Raw genomic sequence first — 8,718 nt, 5'->3', positions numbered from 1 at the left:
GCGCCAGTCTGCAGGATTGTGATCACACCCAAGTTCTTTCAACAGACCGTTGATGTCACTGCAGAATGTCATCGTGTCTTCCATCTCAAAGAACTCAGCCATGTCTCTGTGACGTGCTCTGAACAAGGATATCTTGGTGTTAGGTTCAAGTAGATTCCACTGCTGCAGCCTTGATCCAAGCAGCTCTGCCTTCGCCTTTGACAGCGAGAGATCTCTTACAAGATCATTTAAGTCTCCCTGGTTCAGAAGGTGTGATTCTTGAGTGTCGGGTTCAAAGGTTCATCATCACCATCCTCTTCACCACTGCTTACAGCTATGTTCTGATCAGCTGGAGGTGTTGGAACGGGGTTCTCGTCATCATGAGGCACAGGTTTACGAGCAGAGACACAGTCAGCGTACTTGATGTGACCTTTATTCTTCTTGTTGAAGCCGGCGATGCTTGTGCAGCAGAAATAACAATCATCATGATGATTCTGCGGCTCATGCCATATCATGGGCACCGCAAATGGCATGCTCGCGCGCTTGCCCACCAACCACTGAGTCAAGGTTGTGTGACAGCTTGTGCAGCAGATGTGTGGTGCCCAGCTCTGTTCTTGGTCCCCACCTTACACCCGAAGTAGTGAAAGTAGGCGGCCTTCATTTTCACTGCTGTAGATATACTTCGCTGTTGATCTTTTTTGGTATACCGACCACAGACATAACAGAAGTTGTCAGGATGATTGGTACAGGAACGCCTACTCATCTTTATCTGAAAGAAAGAAATATAACACAAGTTAACAACAATTGTACGAAATAGACATGTTAAAGACATATGTAAATTTCATTGAAACCCTGACTTCTAGGCAATGGGAATATTTCTGTTCCTGAAAATCCTGACGTGATACAGCAAAACGGTTATGATTTTTGAAATCAGCGTACCCAAATTAGTCTTAATCACTTTACACATCTCCAGTAAAAAAAATTTTTTGAAATTTGTTGTTCAGTGTAATTTGAAGAGGATTAATATTTCAGGTCACTGAATTAAACCACCAATTATTTTGGAGGACCACATAGGCCAAAAGGTCAACATAAGCCGAATTTCTAAAATTGTCAATTTTCATCCCATTGACTTGAAATTTGAAGAGGAGTTGCATATTTGGTCATTGAATTCAACCACCATTATTTTTTAGGTCAAATTTGTTTTATGGATTTTGCAAGTATCATGCTCTGCATGACGTATTCTTCTTGTTTCTATGTTGATGAGTTGGTTTAAAAAAAAACCAAAAGGACACTTGGGTCCCCAGGTGGGGGTAAATTGTAATATTTTGTCAATGCTGTGGACAAAGTTGATATCTCAGCTACACCCCTGCTTCATTTTTGTCAGTCAGGCCAGATTAGATCTGTGACTTGCTACAGGTATCATGTAAACCTGTACTAACCTGTTCCATGGTCGGGTTGTCGGCGACTAAACCGTCTCCCCCACCAGGTTTTCTGGTGAGGAGGGTGTTTGTATGTGGACACCCAGCAGGATTAAAAACAAAACCTGTCAAAGGGCGGAGGAGCTCCTTGTGAGCCAACGGCCATCCATATCTAGTCCCCAACTGTGTCTGCGGACGTCCTCCTGCAGTTGGGTTACTTCTTATTAGGAGGTTGGTGGCAAGATTTGCACTCCGGTCACTGTAAAACCCTTCATTCCGCAAAACACAAAAACACAAAGAAATCTGAAAACCCACTCCGTGGGAGTACCTCCTGTGCAGCTTCCCTTCGCAGGACAGCTCACCAGACGACGGGATTGGGGCAAAGCCTTCGGGACCACGCAAATAGGACCACGAAATTTGATGATAGGAGGGAAACCACGGGGTAACATTCCCGGGTGAGATTGCGGGAGAGTGTGTCGGAGTGGTGCTAAGGTGTCATCCACCAGACGGCGGTCTCCTTGGGTTAACCTGAGGCGGTCCCTTCGGGTGGGTGCCTGGAATGTCCTATCCCGTAGAGAGGATGATCAACTGTCTCTGTTATCATCTGAGCTCAAGCGTTTGGACATCGGTATTGCAGCTCTCTCTGAAGTTTGGAGACCGGATTGCGGCAAGATCGTGGTGGGTCGTTACATGTACTATTGGTCTGGTCGCTCTGATGGTTACCATTCCCAAGGAGTTGCTGTAGCTGTGTCCAATAAGCTGACTCCAATGATAATTGTAACTCCGGTCAACGAGCGTATTCTGAGACTGAGTTTTCGTCACTCCTTAGGTATCATTTCCCTGGTCTCTGTCTATGCTCTGACTGAGGCGAGTGACCTCACCGTGAAAGACACATTCTACGCCACGCTCGAGTCTGTGGTTCATCAGTGCCCCAGAGGAGATACACTTCTAGTCTTGGGGGATTTCAATGCATCGACTGGAACTGAGAGGGATGGTTATGAGACGTGTGTTGATCCCCATGGGTCAGGAACTATGAACCAGAATAGCACTAAGTTCCTTGACTTTGCAAGAAGTCATGGACTTAGGGTGGACGTTTCATGGTTTCAGTGCCAACAAGCTCATCGCTGGACTTGATATTCCAACGCTGGCGGTGTGGCAAAGGAGATTGACTATATCCTCGTTGATGGTCGCTGGAGGATGATCCAGAACTGCAGGGTCTACCGCAGTGCTCAGTTCCTAAATACTGACCACCGGCTTGTTGTAGCAACTCTGAAGTTGCACCTTAAATCCAGGAGAATGGTACCATTCCAGCCTAAGCTGGATGATGGCAAGCTCAAGGATGAGAGGGTAGCTGAGGAGTTTGCGACCAGGCTGAGTGGAGATTTGAGAAGTCTGGGTGCTTTGGGAGGTCCTGAAGAGTTGTGGAGTGCCTTCAAGACCACCGTCCTTGATGTTGCCGGTGGATGTCTTGGAACTCACCGAAGGGCAAAGAACAATTTTGTCTCTCAAGGGACACTGCATACAATTGACCAGAGTCGCAGGGCCAGGCTGAATGGCAGAGCTGAGCTGCTCAGGGAGCTGAGGCGTAAAACTGTTCGTGCACTAAGGGTGGACAAGGAGGCCGATGTGTGAGGAATCTGTGAGGGGGTAGAGCATCACCTGTGGTCAGGTGATTCTCGTCCCGCTTACAGGGGAATTCACGCATTGCGTTCATCCAAGCCCATCCCTCGGTGTACTGCAGTTAGAGCAGAGGGTGGTAGGCGCTTGACAGAAGAGTCCGAAGTGAAGTCCTGCTGGGCTGGTTACTTTGATCGGTTGTACAAGGCTAATCTACCAGCTGTCGAGTTGGACGTCAAGGGTGTTGCAATCCCTGTTGCTGACCCTCCAATAAACTGTGGTCCACCTTCGCTTGTGGAAACATAGACTGCGGTGAACCGGTTGAAATGGGGTAAAGCTCCAGGGATCTATGGCATCCATGCTGAACTTCTCAAGGCTGGTGAAAATGCTGCACTCGTGTCGTTGCATGCAGTTGTGTGCTCTGCCTGGAACACAGGCATCATCCCAACTGACTGGAAGAGGGGCCTTGTTGTCCCTCTCTGGAAAGGGAAGGGTGATCGCAAAGACTGCAACAACTACCGAGAGGTGACGCTGCTCTCAGTGCCAGGCAAAGTCTTCGCTCGGATAATTATTGATAGGGTTCGCCACCATCTGCTTGAGCAGCAGCATCCATAGCAGTCAGGCTTTACACCAAAGAGGTCAACAATTGACCGTATCCTTGCTCTTCGGGTCCTCACTGAACGCAGACGAGAGTTTCGGCAGGGGCTGCTTGCAGCCTATGTTGATCTCTGTAAAGTGTTCGATTCAGTGAATCGGGATGCCCTATGGAGGATTCTTGGTCTTCGTGGGGTGCCACCAAAACTGATCGATCTGATGTCTGAACTCTACTCTGGTACTGAGAGTGCTGTGAGATGTGGTGTTACCATCTCTGACTTATTTCCAGTTGTTACTGGAGTTCATCAGGGGTGTGTACTGGCCCCCACAATTTTCAGCACTTGTATGGACTGGATTCTTGGGAGGATGTCGGAGAGAGCAAGCTGCAGTGCATCGTTTGGGAATATCAAGATCTTGGACCTTGATTTCGCAGATGATGCAGTCATCTTTGCGGAGACTTTAGGTATCCTTTCGGAGGCCCTCGTGGCGCTGAATGAGGAGTCAGAGCCACTGGGATTACGGGTTTCCTGGGTCAAAACTAGGATCCAGGCTTTCAATGACATCTTGGATGCTACTGTCCTGTCTGTGCCTGTTTGTGGTGAACATGTTGAGGTCATGGAGAGATTCACTTACCTTGGCAGTGATATTCATGTCTCTGCTGGCTGTGAGTCAGAGGTCAATAGACATCTGGGTCGGGCCTGGGGAGTCATGGATTCATTGGATGATGTGGTGTGGCGCTGCCGGTACCTGTACGGGAGTATGAAAGTCCGAGTCTTCAGGTCCTTGGTGCTTCCAGTCTTGGTCTATGGATGTGATACTTGGACTCTGACCAAGGATCTGAGACAGAGACATAATTCCTTTGGTACCAGGTCTCTTCGAGAATCCTTGGTTATCACTGGTCAGACTTTGTGTCCAATAAGTGGTTGCTGAGAGAGACTCAAATGAGATTTGTTACCTACATAGTCCGTGAGCATCAGCTGCGGCTGTATGAACATGTGGCTCGTTTTCCTGACGCTGATCCTGCTCACCAGAATCTCTCAACGAGGCAGTCTCCTGAGTGGAGGAGGTCAATGGGCCGACCACGTGTCTCATGGTTGCAGCCGGTTGATCGGCATCTCAAGGAGATGGGGATGGGCCAGGCTTTTGCCTGGGGGATGGCCAGACGGAGGCCCCTGGAGTACCAGCGGAAAGTGGACGCAGCGACGCGCTGCTCTGGCTCATGCTCCCATACCTGACCTGACCTGACCCTGCTCGGTTTCTCCCCCCACCCTCCGGGTTGTGGTGATTAGAGATGAAGGTAAGACCATCTGGCCCGTGAAGACCATAATGCTCTACCATTTGGGCATGTGGATGAACTAAATGACTTTTGGAAGACTTGTACAAACTGAGGTTACTCTCACAATATTTAATTTTTTTGTTTGATAGTGTGTTTAGTCACAAACGCAAAGTTTGTTCTGTAGATAAGATGTATGTAGTAAGAGAAATAACCACAATGAAGAAGAAGAAACTCCATACCCATTGTGTTTGTTATTTGTGTTGAATAGGTCACCGCATGGAGGCCACCATAACCTGTCACCGCATGGAGACTGCCATTGTTTCTATTGCATTGTAGATCTATTTGACAAAAGAAAAAGAAAAACAATTTTCATTTACTGATATCTTTTGTCAACTAGAAAACAATAAAGCCAACTGGGAAAAACTAACCGGATATAGAAATTAGTTTGCGTTAAACGCATGTTGAGGCGAGACCGGAAACTCACGAGATTCACGACAGGGGTTTAGTTCCTGGTTTATTTAATGGTCGGGTTCCTAAAAATGGAACCCCACACTGACCAACACACCGGGAGGAGGAGGAGATTGGGACCATACTCTGTGCCGAGCATTGGTGCTGCTTAAGCAGTCTCCTTGGGTATTGGGCACAATCCTTGACGGGTCACCACTCCGACACAGTATACCAGCATGCTGGTACTCATTTTGCCGACCTCGGAAGGACGACAGGCCGAGTTAACCCCACCTGGTATTAATTCAACAGATGAGTGGGATTTGAACTCAAGACCCCAGGATCCAAAGCCCACCACCCTAGCCATTAAGCCAATACCAGTCATAACACACCAGCAAAAGCTGTAAAGTGTTTTGTAACTCATACAAGAGCATACAAAGCAATTTGTTTATAAGATAAGAGAAGAAAGCAGGAAAAAAAAAGGATAAATAACAGCCAACATCAATCATAATATTCAAATAAAACAGAACTGAGGGATTCAGCAAGCAACTTCTTAAACGCAGCAAGAGTATTGGCTTCCACAACATTAGATGGCAAATAGGTGCATGTCTTAATTCTCTCACCAAAATATCTCATTCTGGCTTCACAAGTACAATAAGTCTGGAATATCCCAAAACAGTGACCTCTCGTAGTGGTGAATGGCATCAAAACAAGCACACCCAAAGGCTTTATGGGGAAAGATCATGAAAAATCAACCAACATTTGATTAAGTCTGCTCGTAAGAGCCTACTTTTCACAGAGGATAAGTTTAATACAGCCAGGCGTTGGGCAGAAGCCAAGTTATTCAGATATTTTTGGTCCACCTTCTCTGCACATATTCAAGTAACTTCATGTCATCCACATAGCCTGTATTCCAAACTGTTGAAGCAAAATCAGGAAGAAGATAGATATGTGTAATATAAAGGGAAACCATAAATTCTTGGGAATGACAAACTGTAGATTTTAGTAAAATTGATGAGTCTTGCTGCCTTCCTCACAATGGATCTTATATGTACATGAAACCTCAGTGAAGAATTGACGATTGCTCCTAAGTCTATTGCTGATATCCTGAATTGTATTGGAGTACCTTTAATCATGGATTGAGAGTAAGATCCAAATTCAAAAGATTGACGAATGTTTCTACCAAAAGTGATAACCTTAGTCTTATCAATATTGATTCGAAGATCCCAAGACTCTGCGACAGACCAAGGTATAAATATCCCTCTGTACTGTGCTCAAGTTTATGAGAATAGGAGATAAGATTGAGTATTTAACTTAAAAAATAAATCTTCCTATTGTTTGCATACATCTGGCAGTACCACAGCACATATTCAAAATGAATAACAGTGTGAATCAAATGGTGGTATTTGAGGTTTGTTGAAGTAGTTGTGTATATATAGTGTTGACACAATTGTGTGATTTGAATTTTAAAAAATATTTCTGTACATATTTTTCAGTTATTTCGTTTTCTCCGGCAACTTTCAGAGTTACAGTATTCGAGAGCCCCACAACAACTGGCTATCTACTGCCGTTTTGTGGCGTAAAAAATTTGCCCAAGTTGGAATATTTTCCACAGACATTCAAAGTGAACATATGTAAAAAAAAACAATACATAGTTTTCAGATACGCAATTTGCAATTCAATAACATCAGAAAGCTTAACGGATATGGACATAATCCTCAAATAGCTATGTAACTCCACCGTGTTTTGATTTCTGTACATATCCTTTCAGTCATTTCATTTTCTCTGGTTCTTTGTTCGTTTCTAGGTTTTGCCTATTTCATAATAATTCACCAGATTTCATGGATAAAGCCAATATGCTTTTCATACTTTCATTCATGGATAGGATATGATAGTGAAGGAAGGAAAAGCTGGTTTGAGAATCATTCACTTTTCTCTGAGTAATTCACCCAGATGGATTCTACTCTGGTAATGTCCTAACTCTAAACGTGTTTGCTTACAACAGTTGCCCTTTGCCTGTTTCCTTCTACCCCATCGTCATGGTTTTGTTAATCTTGTACAACTTATTTTCAGCTCTGCAATGAAACTCAACATCTGTACATGAAAACATCCAACAACAAAGAGTGTTTCATTGTACATTGTTGATAAGTTTTGTAGCCTGTTGAGTCCAAATCCAACAGACATTGGTGCAGTAGTCTTGTTGAAGCTGTAGCCAAATGTTTCTCTTAATTAACTTGCCTTTACTGAGACATCTCAATGTTATCCTCCAGCCATGATCGACTGGTTTGTTTACTTGGAAATTGCAATGTCTTGTCCTTCAGAGAGTTTGTTATTTTTTAATACAAGACTGAAACTCATGGAAGATGTACTTTCTTACTCTTGCTGGAAATTGAAAAATGACATGGTTAGAGGGGGTTATATACTCATGTAAAAACCAAAACGATACAAGGCCGGTGTGGGAGGGAGGAGTGGTTGTGGTGTTCGTATTTACTCTACAGTTACATAACACTCTTTAAACATAAGTTGTCAGTGCACCACCAGGTCAGGTCATCGTCCATCCCCACCCGTTATCTCTTTATTGATTAAACTTCTCATACCATTCCACATCTAGTGATAGTCATGACTGTGAGAGGGTGTCATCAAAAGGGTAATGTGCTGTCAGTGTTTGTTCATTCCTCACCAGTCACCCTACAACCGTCTTCATCCTCATTCTCACCCCGTTACATCCCCACCCCCCAAAAAAACAATGTGTATATACACATGCATTGATATTGTCATGTTGATGGGTCTAACATCACCTGTTGCACCAGGAGATTTTGCTGCTCCTGAAAATCACCAAACTTATAAAATTCACACTGGGTTCAATAAAGTGTTCTTTTCCTTTTACAAAACCCCAAGGATCGCTCCAATCTGAGGCAAAACTTGGTGTCGCAACACGTTGGAGGCAAAAGTTGAGAAAACGTCTTTCATAATAAAAAGATTCTATTATCTAGAGTCTAGACTAATAAAAGGCAGTGTGTGTGTGTGTGTGTGTGTGTGTGTGTGTGTGTGTGTGTGTGTGTGTGTGTGTGTGTGTGTGTGTCAGTGTGCGTCAGTATTTCAGTGTGTCTCCTCCATAACTCCAAAACGATAAAACATAGCAGCCTGAAACTTCGCATGCATACTAAGAAATCTCCAAGGAAGTGTAAGAGTGAAAACTGGGTATTTGGATTAATTAAGACACCCCTTTTGAAGATAATTTAGCGGGTGCTCATCACAAAAAAAAAACAAAATAAGCCTCACCAAGATGGCAACACGGCATCTTGGTCAGCCCTCTGTGGTTGTTGGAGTCTTCAGCCACCATTTTGTTCAGCCTATTCAAGCATGCCTCGAATTGGAAACACGATCTAT

At 44.5% G+C, this 8,718-nt stretch overlaps 1 protein-coding gene across 1 annotated transcript in view; it reads right to left on the bottom strand.

Annotated features, from left to right (window-relative positions):
- Positions 1-630: 630 nt before the first annotated feature.
- Positions 631-8,718, bottom strand: part of LOC147028014 (uncharacterized) — a 39,369-nt gene continuing 31,281 nt past the window's right edge. Inside the window, exons 4-5 of the mRNA XM_085877939.1 lie at positions 5,124-5,222; positions 631-748 (exon numbers count right to left, since the gene is read on the bottom strand). The gene's annotated coding sequence lies outside the window, so the exon portion shown is untranslated. The remainder of the gene's footprint in view (positions 749-5,123; positions 5,223-8,718) is intronic.

This window comes from Eptatretus burgeri, chromosome 4 (assembly GCF_056783735.1).
Source record: "Eptatretus burgeri isolate ZD-2024b chromosome 4, Ebu_testis_v1, whole genome shotgun sequence".
Lineage (NCBI taxonomy): Eukaryota > Metazoa > Chordata > Myxini > Myxiniformes > Myxinidae > Eptatretus > Eptatretus burgeri.
The sequence above is the reverse complement of the archived record's forward strand: the minus strand, read 5'-3'. Positions and strand labels throughout refer to the sequence as shown.